Here is a 16667-nt window from a genome sequence, read left to right on the forward strand (position 1 = left end):
GGTCTTAGAGGTCAAAAGGCATCATCTTTCATGCTTACAAAAATCAAATTCAGATTTTACCATGAAATTACTCTAACATGCTTAATGAGCTAAACAAACCATATATGCTCATAAAATGACCTTCATATGGTATGGTCAAGTTCGAATCATGTTACCTTGATGCTAGGTTGCTTGAAAACGTCCCTAAATCACCCAGCACTAGTTTTTCCTTGTCTCTAGCCTTTGAGCTCTCCTTTTGTTCTTTCACTAATCAAAACCATGAAAAATGAGTTCCTAATTCATTTTTGAACTTAGGGGTGATGTTAGGCCGATTTTTACAACTCAAAACTCCCAAAAAATGGATTAAAATGCCAAGGTTTCCTAAACCCCACTTAAACCCACTTTTTTCTAGCTCAACCAAAACTTGTGAGTAGGGGATTGAATTAAAGCTTAAAAGATGTAGGTTGAGTTTCTTACCTTAAAATTCTCAAAGGAGGCTTAAGATTCTTAAAGCTTGAACCTTTGTTTGATTCTTGGAGAGAAAAGAATATGACAATGAAGAGACCAATAAGACAAAGCAAATGTGAAGAAAAAGAGATGACACAGGCGGTGATATCATCCCAATTAATGGGAATCATTTTTTGTTTTGAAAAACAAGATAATTACTCCCTTAGTCCCTCTATATTTGGGTCAAGATTAAAAACACCCTTTTTAATTATTATTGGGTTCATCATAAGCTCAAATTAAATCCAATTGAGTCCAAAACTTCACAAACTAAGGGGAAATTATTCTAAGGTCCATTTGAATAACCCCGAAACTCCCAACCTACATTTTGGGGCGTTACACTAATTATGAGATCATAAAAATTATAACCCCTAGATTGCTCAAAATAACCAAAGTAGTTGTTTAATGTTTTAGAATCTAATTTCTCCTCATTTGCCTTTACTTATCTCAATAGAGAACAACCCTTTGTAACATATTATTGTCTCTTTTGACTATGACTCTTAACAACTACTTTTTGGTTTTGTTTGTGCCCTTATCTTTATATGCCCTTTTCAAGTGAGTACTTTCAAACTTGTTATGCTTCAACCTTTCTTCCTCTTGCAGACAATGAAAAAATGAGCTCAATTTGAGTTAATTTCTCCCTTTGAGTTGATTAAACTCTATAGGAAGCGATACTGGAGTCACAAGAATATGAAATTCTTTAGAAAAACTCGATCTTAAGTGTCTTAAGTCTCAAAGCAAAATGAAGCATATCCATAATGTACTCTTTCACATTTCCTTGACCCTTATACCTTATTGACATAAAAGAAGTCAAAAGTGATGTCATTTAAACCTTATTATTTTTAGGAAAATATTTCTTAATTTCGTCAAGGAAACCATTGGCCTAAGTAATCTTTTTAGATTATGTACCCCTAAATACTCCTAAAATGTTGTGTTTCATGACCATTAAAATTATGCAATTTGAACAAATTTTACCTCTCAAAAATTCTTTATATTAATTAAGGATGTTATACCCATGATAGGTGGAAATTGTTCTTTCCTTAGTGCAAATTTTATGTTCATGCAACCATAACTTTAAGTAAGTGCATTTTTCCATTACTTGAAATTTGTCTCATGAAGCATGAGAATAAAATGGATAATAGTAGATATTCTGATAGCAATAAATAAATAATTAGCTGAAAACATAACAAAACATAAATAAAATTGAAGCTCACATCTTAAGTAAACAAATAAATTCAAAATTATGGCTAATTCTCATCTTAAGATGTCAAACATTACATCAATATCAAGTATTTGGACATTAATATTAACAGTAAATGATACTCTTGTTGTAATAATCAAATATTGACAATAAACTATGTCGAACAATAGACTAATCTTTGGATTAATGTAATGCTCACATAAAGTACCTTATAATTGTCACATATTATTACTACAAGTGTCGCTTGAATCCGACCAGATATTAACTTTCCTTTAGGTCCATTTAATAGGTTCATGAATCGCAAGAAACATATAATCAAATTGATATTCTAAATAAATTAGTCTACACAAAAGAGGTCACTTTGGCGGCAGTTTATTTCAACTAATCTATCAAAATATCAGACCTAGACAAAATATGATTTAATTTATTTCAATATATATGTTCTAATAACCAACAACCAAAATTGAAATTTTGATCGAATTGAATATATAAATATATTGCATTAACAATATAAATAAAATCATGTATATATTTTCAATCAATAAATTTCTCTTAATTTAATCTTTTAATTAAAAGATAAACAAAATAATATTAAATTTGAATAACCTTAAAACTTATTTCAAAATATCAGGTGCTCTGTTAAATTTTATCTTTAGATAAAATATTTACCTTATGTAATATCTGAGGCTGTAACCAAACACTAATAATAAGAACATGTCAAGCAAAAAATCTTACTTTGTGCCAATTTATTACTCACATCAAACCGAATAGTTATAACATGTTTATTACCAAAATTATACATGCGATTATGTGAACTATTAATCTTCCTTTGGATCGATCAATACTAACATATCTTAAGTTACATGTACATAACCTTTATATATTAAAATCAAATATTTTTCCATAATTGAAGCTACTTTAACGACTTATTACTTTAATTAAGTCGTCTCAAATTAGTATTCAAATTTAGTATTTCTATAACAATTAATGTCAAAATTGAAATTTCTGTTTGGACTACAATATCCGACCCAAAATAAGGTTACCTAAATGGTGCTATCAGGAAAAAAAACTCAATTCTTTGATTGTTTTTGAAGAATTCCTTAAACATGCAATCAATTCATACTTTCATAAATTACCAAATACAAATTGAATTCAAAACAAACAATATTTAACCAAAAGTTAAGGTCAAAGTAAATATTGGTGAATTAAATCTTTATTCAAATCGAATCGAATAAATCAATGTCAAATATATATTCTATAATCTATAATAGTTAAAAAATCAAAACTGAATTTTCTAATCAAGTCAACATTTTTCGAAGTAACCCATAATAAGGTTGTCTAAACGACGTTATTAGAAACCGAAAATCTAAATATTTGACAATTCCGCAAGAATTTCTTATTCATTAATTCACCAAATTAAACCAAACACGATAGAAAGGGGGGAAAACCAAAACCAAAGCCATAATTCATGATCTATGGTATTAGAAGTTCATCCAAAATTTAATTCGAACTTATACGATTACTAAAGGAAAATCAATTGCTTAGTAAGCAATTGTATTAACAAAGGTGCTATTAGTGTTATGCGATTTTTCAATGAATGAAAGAGAGAGAAAATCCTCAAAAACAATAAAACAAATTACAATATCATCAAATAAGTCCCAAAATATTATTATTATTATTATTATTATTATTATTATTATTTTGGAATTCCTCATCGTTTTTAGTCACGAGTCAAAGATTTGAATCCATAAATTAAAATAATGGAGTTATCAAAATAAACAGAAAAACAAATACCTTATACAATCTTCATAATAAATCAATTCAAAAATAAATAAATCCATCAATTCTCAATGATTCAACATGACAAGGCAATGATACTACTTATTAGAACCAAAATCATAATAAATATGAAAAACAACCAGGATGAAATCATGTCAAATCATCAAGAATAATAAATACTAGATTTGCGGAAGGGTACCTGAATTAATCGATAGGTTGAAATTCTTGAGTATATCCATAGTTGTGATCTTTCAAGAAGATAGAGTTCCCTTAAATATAAACTCTCTGACGGGATAAGAGTAAATACGAGATTGTCTATTTCTTGAGGACCATGACTCCTTTATATATTTGATTTAAGAATCAATTATTGTATGTACTTATAACTCTTCTCATTGAATTATAAATACAACTTTAATAGTACCTACACTTTTATTTCTATGACACTTTTAATACCTTATGACTTTATAACATAATTGGTCACTTAATTTATGTCATAATTTATGATAAAAATATACATTATAAATATGTGCTCATAATTATCGATTTTAATCCAACAAATATATCTCATCGATCATTGATAATTCATTCCTTCTGGTTCAAACGAAGAGTCGCGACTAGTGTTGTTTATGAATGGAAGCAACTTATTTTCTCTTTTTGAAGAGTGTATGATTCAATCGCTATTGTGATGGTGGTGTTGACAATAACTTCATGTTATTCGATTAAACGTGTCTCGACTTACTTGGTTAGAAAGGGGGCAATTAAACATTTATAGGGAAATTCGAATAATGAGAGTGGGTGTCTTGGCATCGTAGAGAGGCAGGGTATCTTTGCAAATGTAGGAGAGGTAATGAAACCAATCCTTCAAAACTGAGGGTAAAAGTTTTTAATTTTTTTAGCAATCATTTTAGAAGCAAAAAGAAAGAGTGGAATACGGTGATTAACCTCCCTTTCAAGCATGTGACAGTGACAGATGTTGAAGACTTGGAATTACCGTTCTCAATTAAAGAAATTAAAGAAGATGTGTAGAGTTACGACGAGTCTAAGGCACCGGGACCTGATGGCTTTAATATGTTGTTTTTAAAAAAATCGTGGGAATGTGTAAAAGGTGATCTTATTAAGACATTGGATTGTTTTTACACGTTTGGCAAATTGGGGAAGAATGTTAATTCATCTTTTTTAGAATTGATTCCGAAAGTGGATAATCCTTTTGAAATTTCAGAGTATAGGTCGATTTCATTGATAAGTAGTTTGTATAAAATTATAGCGAAAGTGTTGGCTAGAAGACTAAAAGGAGTGATAGGAAAATTAATAAGTAAGACACAATGTGCATTTTTAACTGGAAGGCATCTTTTTTATGGTATTTTGGTGGCAAATGAGGTAATTCACTCTTTGTACAAAGAGAGAGATAGGAGAGGAGGATTTATTTTAAAGCTAGATTTTGTAAAGGCATATGACTGAGTTTGTAAGGAGTTCTTAGATTGGGTTCAACAACAAATGGGGTTTGGAAGAAAATGGTGAGGGTGGTTATGGGAATGTATTTCGATAGCAATAGTCTCAATTTTATTAAATGGATCTCCTAAGAAAGAGTTCAAAATGCTTAGGGGATTAAGGCAGGGAGATCCATTATCCCCCTTCTTATTCTTGATGGTCACAGAGGCTCTTCACCTATTGCAGGAAGGTGCAATGAGTAAAGGTTTTATTGAAGGCATCCAAAATATGGCTCCAAATATAATTATTTCGCACCTGCGATTCGCGGACGATACGATCTTATTTTTCCGACCAGATCGAGGATGTCTCAGAATATAAAGATAATCTTAAGATGTTTCGAGATGGGGTCAGGGCTAACTATAAATTTTAAAAAAATCATGTCTAGCAGGGGTGGGGCTTGAAGAGGATAAAGTCTGTCAATTAGCAAATTTATGTGGATGTACTGCGAGCAAGTTACCATTTAATTATTTGAGCATATCATTAGGAGTAGATCCAAGAAGAGTTTCGACGTGGGATCTGGTAATTGAAAAATTTAGAATTAAATTGTCGGGATGGAAAGGTAGATTACTATCTTTTGCTGGGAGAGTGGTTCTCATTAATTCTATTTTGTATATGTTGTCTCTTTATTATATGTCGATATTTCCTATCCCAAAAGCAGTGTTATTAAAGATAGACAAAATCAGAAGAGGTTTTCTTTGGGGATCGAATGGAATGAACAAGAAGATGTCAAGATAAATTGGGGAAGGATGTGTAAACCGAAAAAGAAGGAGGAGATGGAATTATTGATCTGAGGGCAAAAAACAAGGCCTTATTAGCAAAATGGGGGTGGAGATTCGCAAATGAAAGAGAGGATTTGTGGAGGACGATTATAAGTAATAAATATGTAATAGATGGGCTGCCTTGGCTGGTAAGTAAAGAGAAAATCAAGGATGCCTCCATTATATGGATAGGGATCATTACTAATTTAAAGAGTGAAGAAATAACAAAATGGATGAGTGGTGATTACTTTAGATGGCAAGTAGGTGACGGGAAAACATCATGGTTCTGGGAGGATGTTTGGTTAGGAGAGAAAGCACTGATGACTAGGTTTCCTCGAATATATAGGCTACTGTCAAGAAAATACAGAACAGTTTTTGAGGTGCTAAGTGAAGGGGAGTGGCAAAGGCAAGATTTGTCATTTTTGTTCGATAGGCAGCTATTGGAAAGGGAACGATGCATAGTCAATGAAATTAGAGGAGAAGTAGATATAGAGAAAATCAAATCAGGTGTGGCTGACCGTATTATTTAGATTCACGAGAAGGAATGAATGTTTACGGTTAAAAAAAATTGACAGAATTACTGCTTTGTAAGGATAGTATTGAAGAAGTTGATCAGCCCAAATTTGATAAAATCTGGAGTTTTAAGGTGCCTTTGAAAGTGAAATGTTTATTATGGATGCTAAAACTGAATAGAGTGCCAACTAAAATGTTCCTTAAAAATAGAGGAATTATGCTAACAGACAATCAGTGTTTAAGTCCATGGTGTGGTGTTGCAGAAGAAGATTTAGATCACTTGTTTATCTCCTGTATTTAAATGGTGTATTTCTGGAATTCATTTTGCATGTGGTGGCAAATTAGAGGATGCAATGTATTAACCATAGATGAACTGTTTGACTTTTGTTATCAGATTCGATTGATAGAATCAAGATCGTTAGCATGGCATGTTAACTTTGTGGCGGCGTTGTGGAGCCTATGGATGGTCAAAAAAGAATTTGTTTTTAGGGAGAAAAGAGCAAAACTTAAAGATATTGTCTGTCAAGTTAAAATGAGAGCTTTAGTTTGGTGCAAGGCACTCAAGGAGTTTAATGACCTTGATGAGAAACGATGGTGGGTTAGTCTTGGATCTAGTGCAGGAATTTGTGAAGATCATAATAGGTTGAAGTTAGCCTGGAAACCTTTGGGTTTGGGTCAAATGAAGTTTAATGTGGACGAGTCAACTACAAAAGAGGCAGCGGGTTGTGGGGATTGTTAAGAAATTAAGAGGGGCACATGGTGGCGATGTTTTTCAGGCCTGTTTCCGAGGTTAACTCTGAATTTACAGAGTTTCTAGTAATTAAATATGCCTTAGAGATATTTAGCAAGTCGAGTTGAAGGGGTAGCTAAGCTGAATATAGAATATGTTTCTATAGTAGTTTTAAATTGGATCCAATCTTATTCTGATTGACCATGGAGGTGGGGGAGTAATTTTTGAAGAAATCTATGGGAGGGTTTTGAAGATAAGGGGTGTCAAGTTTGAGTTCACGCCAAGACTAAGAAACAACATGGCAGATTACCTTGCTAAAATCGGATCGAGGAGAAATTGCATGTTTAAAGAAAGTTGGTAAAATAGTATTAGGAATTTTAATATAAGATTTTGCTATTTAGAGTACATAAATGTTGTGAAATACGACTATCGAAAAGAGGAAAATCGCAACTAATAATTTTAGAAAATAAAATGAAGATAAAGAAGACACAAATTTTACGTGGAAAATCCCTAAATAATATAGAGTAAAAACCACAGGCAGCGATAGAAGAATTTCACTATGAGAAAATAGGAATTACAACTTCTCTCGATCTAACAAGGAGAAAACAATGACAATTTTCTCTTGATAAAAAGAAGAAAACAACTCTCAAGAAACTCTCTAAATTCTCTAGTATTGGGAGAAAGCTAGAATGATTTAGGATATTTTTTAAGCTAAATGGGTTAGGGTATTTATAGTTGAAGCTTAAGGACTAATTTTGTAAATAACCTAAAGTACAATGACTAAATGTGTAATTATCCCATTACCTAATTTCAATGTTTTTAGCTTCTTTTTGACAATTTCCATTCGGTGGAAATTTGTTTTCAACTTTAGGTGCAAGTTGTTTCACCGAAAAACCAATTTTCAACAATCTCCCACTTGAAGATTTGATTGGAACAATCATATATTCACACCATTCTTTTTACCTTGTACCATCATGTTGTATTCCAATGCTCTTTGCCTGGATTCGTCATGTACCGACTAACCACTCCCACTGCTTGTGCAATGTCTAGTCTTGTGCATATCATAGCGAACATTAAACTTCCCACTGCTGATGCATACGGTACTCGAGACATCTCCATCCTCTCTTCTTCACTGCTAGGACTCATACTGGAGGATAATTTGAAGTTAATAGGAAGAGGGGTAGAAATTGACTTACAATCTTGTATGTTAAATCGTGACAAGATCTTCTTCAAATAATTCTTTTGTGAAAGACAAATATTCCAATTATTTTATCTCAGTGAATTTGCATCCCTAGAATCTTGTTTGCTGATCTCAAGTCCTTCATTTCAAATTCCCTAGTCATTTGTGCCTTCAATTCTTCAATATGATCTTTGTTGGGTCCTGCAACCAACATGTCATCCACATACAACAACAATATAACAAAATCATTATTACCAAACCTCTTGAAATAAGCACAAGGGTCTGCATTAAGTTTGTTGTATCCAAGACACATAATGAATGAATCAAATCTCTTATACCAACACCTCGGAGTCTGCTTTAGACCGTACAGAGATTTGTTCAACCTGCAAACCAAGTTTTTCTTTTCTTTTTCTTCAAAACCTTCAGGCTGGAGCATATAAATCTCTTCTTCAAGATCTCTGTGAAGAAAAGTTGTTTTAACATCCATGTTGATGATCATTTTGTGGGCAGTGTGATCCCACAAGCGATACCCCTTTACTCCATCAGCATACCCCAAGAATTTGCATTTCTTGGATTTTTTATCCCATAGCTCTTTAGCTGTCTGCTTCTCCTCAATGATTCATCTTCAATTTCCACAATGAGAAATTTCTCCCATTGAACTTTTAAATATCAAATTTCGTTGCCATAGCTTCTATTACGGATAGCTCCCACTATTTCACTATCATGAATAGTTCTCTGGAACCTTCAAAGAATGTGTAATACCTTCTTACTTTCTTATGTTGGAGGATTTACCTTTTGGTGGCAACAACAAAGACTATAAGTAGATATTACACACTCTAATCTGGCTCTTGATACCAATTGTTGCGGAATACGACTATCGGATAGAGCAAAATCGCAACCGATAATTTGAGAAAATAAAAATGAAGATAAAGAAGACACAAATTTTACGTGGAAAACCCCTAAATAATATAGGGTAAAAACCACGGGCAACGGTAGAAGAATTTCACTATGAGAAAATATGAATTACAACTTCTCTCGATTTAACAAGGAGAAAACAGTGACAATCCTCTTTTGATAAAAAGAAGAAAACAACTCTCAAGAAACTCTCTAAATTCTCTAGTATTGGGAGAAAGCTAGAATGATTTGGGATATTTTTGAAGCTAAATGGGTTAGAGTATTTATAGTGGAAGTTTAAGGACTAATTTTGTAAATACCCTAAATTACAAGGACTAAATGTGTAATTATCCTATTACCCAATTTCAACAATTTTAGTTTCTTTTTGACAATTTCCATTCGATGAAAATTTGTTTTCAACTTTCGGTGCAAGTTGTTTCACCGAAAAACCAATTTTCAACAATAAACTGGTCGTCTTGAGTTGAATGTATAGCAGAGTATGGCTATTCTCAATATAGCTAGTTATTTTTTGGTTAGCCGGGGAGTTCTTAAGCAGCTTTTGATAGTGGTATTTGTTGGAAATGTGTTGTTAAAAGAGCTCCTAGTCATTTTCTGTTTCTGCTGTTTGGATGTCTTGTTCCCAACTATGGAGTACTCTTTTCCCCCATTTAGGTTGGGGTTTTTTAATGATGCTCCTAGTTTGGGATGTGTTATTTATTTCTAAGAGTAATAAAGTTTCTGTTTTTGCTGAGCAAAAAAAAAAAAAAAAAAGAAGATGTTTTCGGAGGTATAGACATTCTCGGAGGATAGGGGCAGATATTCACATCTCGACACTTCGTTAGAATATAGGCTCTCGACTGTTCTCATCAGTTTCAAGAATTAATTCCATAGCATGGGGCACTTTAGTGTTTCTCAATTAAATAGTTGAGGTTTCTCATTCTAAGATAGCACACTGTTTTTTTGCGGAGACCTCTCAATGCGTATCTAACAGGGGGTGGAACTGATGTGTGTTTGTTGTGGTACAGTCGAGGCAAAGAAATCTCTACATTTGTCGTGCTTGTAAAGGTGTATGGGGTTCTCAATTTGTTTGTCGGAGGCATGTTGATGCTTGTGCTATAGTGGATCTCTGTCTTCTTATATCCGTATTAGAATTCCACATCAAGGCACAATTATCTCTACGTTTGTGCGAGGGTATAAGCATCATCGGTATACCAGAGTTCGTCATACGGAGGTGATATCATCTAGTGATTTTTCGTTGTTATGCTAATACTGAAGGTAATTGGAAGTATTATAATTTTTCGATATAAATTTTGGCAGAGGTTGCTCCGCTGAAGACCTCAACGCAATGTCTAGTGAGAGGTTTCTCCATCATTCTCTATTATAGGATTTTTTTTTCCCTGCACAGGCCTTGTAATATCTAGAAAACTGATCTATTTTTTTTTTTGATGTTCCATGATTGATGAATTCTTTTTCGACATGCTATTTTAATGTTTGATATTCAGGGATTGATTAATTTTATTTTATATTCTGTATAAGACTTAGTGACTAAAATGTAGAAAATGAATAATTTGGAAACCTTAGAAAAAGGTAAAAGTTAGGTGCTAAAGTGAAAATAATAGAAAAGTTAAATGGCTACATGTTAGACATTGATAAAGTGCAAGAGGCGAAGAGATTAATGACTAAAGTCATAATTTTATCAACTTTAATCTGACTTGAATTTCTTTAATTTTACTTCAAATTAAGCAAATCCAAAGGCGAAGTTTCCTCTACCGGTTATCGGTTATATGTAGTGCCAAGGAATCCAGCATGTTCAATTTTTGAACTGTGGGAAAACTCTAAATATAATTAAACCTTATTTTCTATCTCATCCAAACTAGAAATTAAATGCATATTTCGAATTCTCATAGAATAAGCTTTCCATTGGCAGTGTCAATTTCAAGTTCTTATCCCCGCGTAAAAGATTTTTCCCCGTGAAAAGAATCAGTCTCTATTAGAGTTGTTAAAAATCAAAGGGTCCTACGTTTGGCTAGCATAGACATTCAGATATACATACTCCTTTTAACGAAATTACGACACCCTCCACTTCTTCAAAATTATTCACTATCACTGCACAATGTTAAGGAACAAGCGAATCGACTCATCTAAGGTCATTAACCTCTACTCAAGAAAGAGCGTTAAAGTTTCCTTCGTTGAACACGCAATGAAACCGACTGCCCAATGGTCGTTCTCCGACAGTGATTCTCTACCCAAACCAGAAGGAGTAAACATCTAATGACTAATGCAAACTATTCATTCCAAACTAAGAAATACCCATCAAACCAAAGATTTATTATAATTTCTACCGTAAAATCTCGGTCAAGCCCCTTTATAATATTCCTCTCGATGAAAAGGTAACTTGTTATACTTCCGGAGATGATCTGGAAACCTCTAAGCCTCCGCCAAACCAGGTTCACTAAAGCTGCCAGCACTTTGTCAGCCAAAGTCTCCAAACATACCCCTTTACCCACCAGAGCCTTCAACAAGCCTACATATGGAGAAAGTCCACTTGACTTATCAAAATGTAATCCAAGGTGTTTGACAACCATCTCTGTCTAGTCCATTGGTTTACAAATAGTTACAATGACCTTAGGGTTAACACATACACTAAAGATCACTATAAATATTTCAACCAAGACTGAAAAAGAAGCTAAAACTTTCCACAATCTACACCCTACCTTTATATTCTCCATTATAACCAACATTCTCTTACAAAAAAAATACCAAACCACCAATGGTTGTTTCCCCTTTGATTGTGACTCTCTACCTAAATCAGAAATGATGAACCACCAACAATCCATGAGATAAACTAGTTCTCATAAAAAAACATTAATTTTTTTAATATGTAATTATAGAGAAGATAGGACTTAAACCCTTGATAAGAAGGTACCAATATCACTTGATGGTTAAAATAATAGAACTATCAACACACAGAACCCTACCTTCATCTTCTCCATTATAACCCTTCATTATCTCCCATACTCCAGCTAGTACATACGTGACCCTCAATCTATCCGTGTTGAAAATGGTGGCGTTCATGATCGCATAAAAAATTAATAATTCAATAGATTGATCAAAATCATGTACCATGTTCATTGAACATTGCTAGATATATTGATCAAAGTTTTACATTTTTAGTGTTCAAAGTATGGTTCAAGTATATACATTGATCAAATTATATACCATAATGATCAATTTATAATTAAGTTTACTCTCCTTATGTCAATTGAATCACACAATTTATTTCATGTACTAATACAATCGATGTATCGGAGGAAGAATAGGTCATTTACATTGGCATTATAATGGCTTGTGTTTTATAGAAATACCATATAAGGAGTCTCTGGTTTATCTCCACTTAACCAAGTCTCAGTTTTCCCATCATTTGAAATCAAATATCAAACTAAGGAGGGAAACGCAAGAAGCCGTGTCAATGCATGTCATATTTGATTTATAAAAATATTATTTTATAAAACTATTAGGATATATAGTTCACAAAATTACTCAAAATCCTTAATTTTCCAATATTTGGTTCATGCATGTTCCAAGAGTAGTTGGTCAAATGGGATTCAAAGAAGAAAGAATTTGATGGGGAAAGAGTAACAAAAGTGGCTTTAAAAGGTTCATAAGCTCTTATCATAGATGTTGGAGAACCCACATGGCCACATTGCCAATGGTTAAGGTCCATCTCAAGCTGTCCTCCTTTTGCACCCCTCCAATCTCTTGTATGCACTGCATCTACCCCCTTTTTTTTTTTTACTTTGCACTATAAAACAAAATATAACTAGGAAAAAAAACTAAAAAATGTTCCTGTACTCCAATCATCCACTTCATGAATTGGCAACATCCATTAGATTTCATGTATCCTTCTGTTTTGTGGGATCCAGTTATTTTGATTCATGTGTGGACAAATTGGCCATTGTTTCCATTGGCCCTGTAATTACAAGAGTCTGTTCCCTCTCCAATAGTAACCTCTATTTGCATCAAGCCCTTAGTAGGATTTTTTTTTCCTTTAAAAAAAATCATGTTCTTGATTATTTGTTGTGTTTAAGGCTGTAAATGAGACGAGATATATCGCAAGCTACTCAAGATCGACTCGATCAAAATTCGGTCAACTCTTGAATCGAATGAAATCGAACTCGACTCGAATTCTTAAAAGACTTAGTTGTGTTTTTGGTCCTACAGAGTGATGGAGCTAGCTAGCTAACTATTTTTCTTGCTGATCTCTACAATGATACCCTACTGATTCTTTTCCTATAGAAGATATAATATAATAAAAGGAATCTAAATATTTACATTTAAATATCTGTACTTTGGGTTCAAACCAGAAGATATCAGAAGCAATGTGGGGTTGAAGAACGAGTTGAGGTGAAATTCTATCAATAAAAGACAAAGGCAATCAACATGTGATGCTTGTTTCTTCTATGTTAAAAAATAAAGGCAATAAAAATGAAGGTAGAACTACAGCTCCTCAAGGGTTTATAGTTTGAAAAAAATAGCTTTGATTGAATCAATATGGGATGCAAGAAAACTCATGTCTGCTTCATTTGTCGGTTTTTTTGGTAATCAGTTTACAATGGGGTTTTCCTAATTTGTCATTAAACTTTTGTATTAAATGAAAGTGAAGTCTAATCTGAAGGAACTGATTTCGATTATTTAACTTAAGTCATTATTCATGTTTACTGTCTCAAAGTCCAATTTTCTTTTGTCTCTTTGTATATGCTGTCATTAATTTTGCACGATATGGTCCACTGAGAAAAACTGTCGAATTTAGCAGTCAAATTTCCATGTTTTTGAGCAATTGACCAAAGGGAGACTTGAAGTAGAAGCAAATAAATACAAATAGTGTTGGAAAGGAATTTGATTAATGCAATGCGACTGCCAATAAATTACAGGTATAAAGATAAGTGGGGAACATTTCTGACACTTTATGAACTTTCAGAAGGTGTTGGAAAAATATGGCATCTTCATCATGTTCTGTAAGGCAACATATATATTAGGTTAAGTCTAGGAGGCCCATGTTGTTGATGATGAGTGGAACCAAGCTAGCCCTCCAACATATCCTTCTCTCATCAATCTTTCCAACTCTTCTGTTTCCTGTTCCTTTTCCCTCTGAAATTATGTGATTGATACATTTCAGAACCATAAAGTTTCAAAAGATTAAGATTGAAGGTAATAATCTTTTATAAAAATAAAGCACCTGAATTCTTTCCATGACATCTGACTCAGAGTTGAAGTCATAATACTTGCTTGCTGCTGTCAGCTTCATTGAAAGAAACTGTAACATTTACAGAACCTTGTTAATTAGGTTAGTGAATCTTATAGATTCATCCATACATATATATATATATACATACATATAGATTCGTATTGTTTATTGATTTGAATCTTTGTTTCAGTTCACCTCAATCTGATTCTGCAAGGACCGGACATAATTGATTATCGCATCTAAAGTTACTGCCATGCCCATGGTCTGCAAATTGTCAAACACAGTTAGCTACTGTAAGTGAACTCCCTGGAACAAATCCCTTGTTCCTCAAGGAAGAAAAGTGTTTAATTACCTTACAGCAACCTGGAACAATATCCTGCAAGCATCTTAGTCTCTCATTTATTTTCCCTCTTCTAACCTGGTGATTGACACAAGATTAATGCATTATTTCATTAGGTCAGTTTCCTGAGAAAGATAATGAGTTATAACAAATATGTACCCTTTCTGCTAAACTGTGACTATCTGTAGCTTGACCTCTTTTGGCTGTAACATGGACTACATCTTTTGGTTTCTCCATTTCCTTCTCAACACCTTTCGCTCTTTTCCCTCTACTCGAAATCTACACAGCGACCAAATCAAATCAAATTAGCTTGAGGGTTTAACGGATGCTAAAAAAGGAAAATACTAGTGCTTTGAACACTTCATATGTGTACTCACTGTTTTTCTCTTGTTTTCACTTTGAGAAACCTGAGGAGATGATGAGTAATTCCAGAACTACCTTTGAATACATCCAATGCTTTTCTCTTCTTGCTTTCATGGAACTCGGTATTAGCAGTGACATTGGGGTGAACAACTGAGACTGAGCTCTGCAAGTTTACTCCTGGAATTGCCTGTGTTTGATTGCTGAACAAGTTGCCCGGCAAGAAGCTTTGGTAATTCAGGACTGAATTATCAATGAGAGATGGGTTTAGCTCGGTGTATTGGTTGAGTGATTCCATGGAAGGATCAATATCCAAGAAAGAAAATGACTGTTTGAAACAATTCAAGTCTGATGTGAAATCGGCCATTAGAAATTATGGGGTATATTTCTTTGTTTTTTTAAAATGGGTAGGCTGGATAATGAGGAGTGGAACTAGTATTTATAGTGTGGAGTCCAAATGTGTACATATGTAAAAAGTTGTTTTTGCTTTTTTTAGGGTAAACTGAAATTTAGTATCTAAATATCAGTTTTGGTCTGTTCTGGTACTTAAATTTTCAGTTTTTTTAAAAAATACATAACGTTTAGTTTTCATTTCATTTTAGTATCCTTCCGTAAAAAACTTAACGTGTTTGTACCTAAACTATCAGTTTTGGTCCGTTTTAATACCTAAAATTTCATTTTTTTTCAAAACTTAACATTAAATTTTGAACAAGGGTACTAAAATGAAACAAAAATTAAAGTTTTTAACTGCATGTACTAAAATGAAACAAAAACTATACTTTATGTATGATTTTTTAAAAAATTAAAAGTTTAAGTACTAAAATGAAATAAAACTAATAGTTTAATTAAATGTGTAATTTACCCTTTTCTTTACTCAACCATTTTTAAAAATCAAACGTAAAGTTCTATCCTAAGAGGTGAATTTCTATATTTTAGAACTAATATATAAAATTTTAAGAGACAAAATACATTTAAAAGAGAAAATATAACAAAAATATATAAAAATTTAAGAGTCCGTTTGGTTCTAGAAAATATAAACTATTTTCATTTTTCACTTTTCTTAGAAAAATTGTTTTGTTGTAAAATTAGAAAATGAAAAACAAAAAGTGAAAATATGAAAACATAAAAAACATGTTTTTTGTATTTTCATTAAAAAAAATTTTGAAAATTTGAAAAATGAGAAAACACATGATCTTGGTTTTTAACTTACATGGATTCAAAACCTTTAACAATAATTTTTTGACTTAACGGTCCATGAAACTTTCAAACTTTTTTAAAAAATCAATATGGTCCCCTAAATTTTTTTATACTATATGTGATTCTTAAACTAACTTTTTAACTAATTTAATTTTCTAGTATTTTAATATTTAATGTATTGAATATCTTAAAAATTATTTATATTTTATATTTTATATTTTAAGTTTAAATAATTTCTTAAGTTTTCTAAAAAAAATAAATATATCATCAAACTTTCTAAAAAAATTAATTTTGCCCTCGAATTTAGCCAAAAATCAATTAAGTTCATCTATCATATAACCGTCTATTGTGAACTATCACATCAACATTTTAGATTATCATGTAAGTGTTGTGATAGTCAATATTTGATTCTGTTGATCAAAAGATTTTATTAATTTTTTTCTTCAAATTAAGGGTCACATTTAGTGTAAAACAAATTCAAGGGCTACACTAGTCCCTA

At 32.4% G+C, this 16667-nt stretch overlaps 1 pseudogene; it reads right to left on the reverse strand.

Moving 5' to 3' along the window:
* Positions 1 to 13974: 13974 nt before the first annotated feature.
* On the reverse strand, positions 13975 to 15373 carry LOC120178757 (annotated as a pseudogene).
* Between the last annotated feature and the right edge of the window lie 1294 nt (positions 15374 to 16667).

This window comes from Hibiscus syriacus, unplaced genomic scaffold (genome assembly GCF_006381635.1).
Source record: "Hibiscus syriacus cultivar Baekdansim isolate YM2019G1 unplaced genomic scaffold, ASM638163v2 tig00112380_pilon, whole genome shotgun sequence".
Classification (NCBI taxonomy): domain Eukaryota; kingdom Viridiplantae; phylum Streptophyta; class Magnoliopsida; order Malvales; family Malvaceae; genus Hibiscus; species Hibiscus syriacus.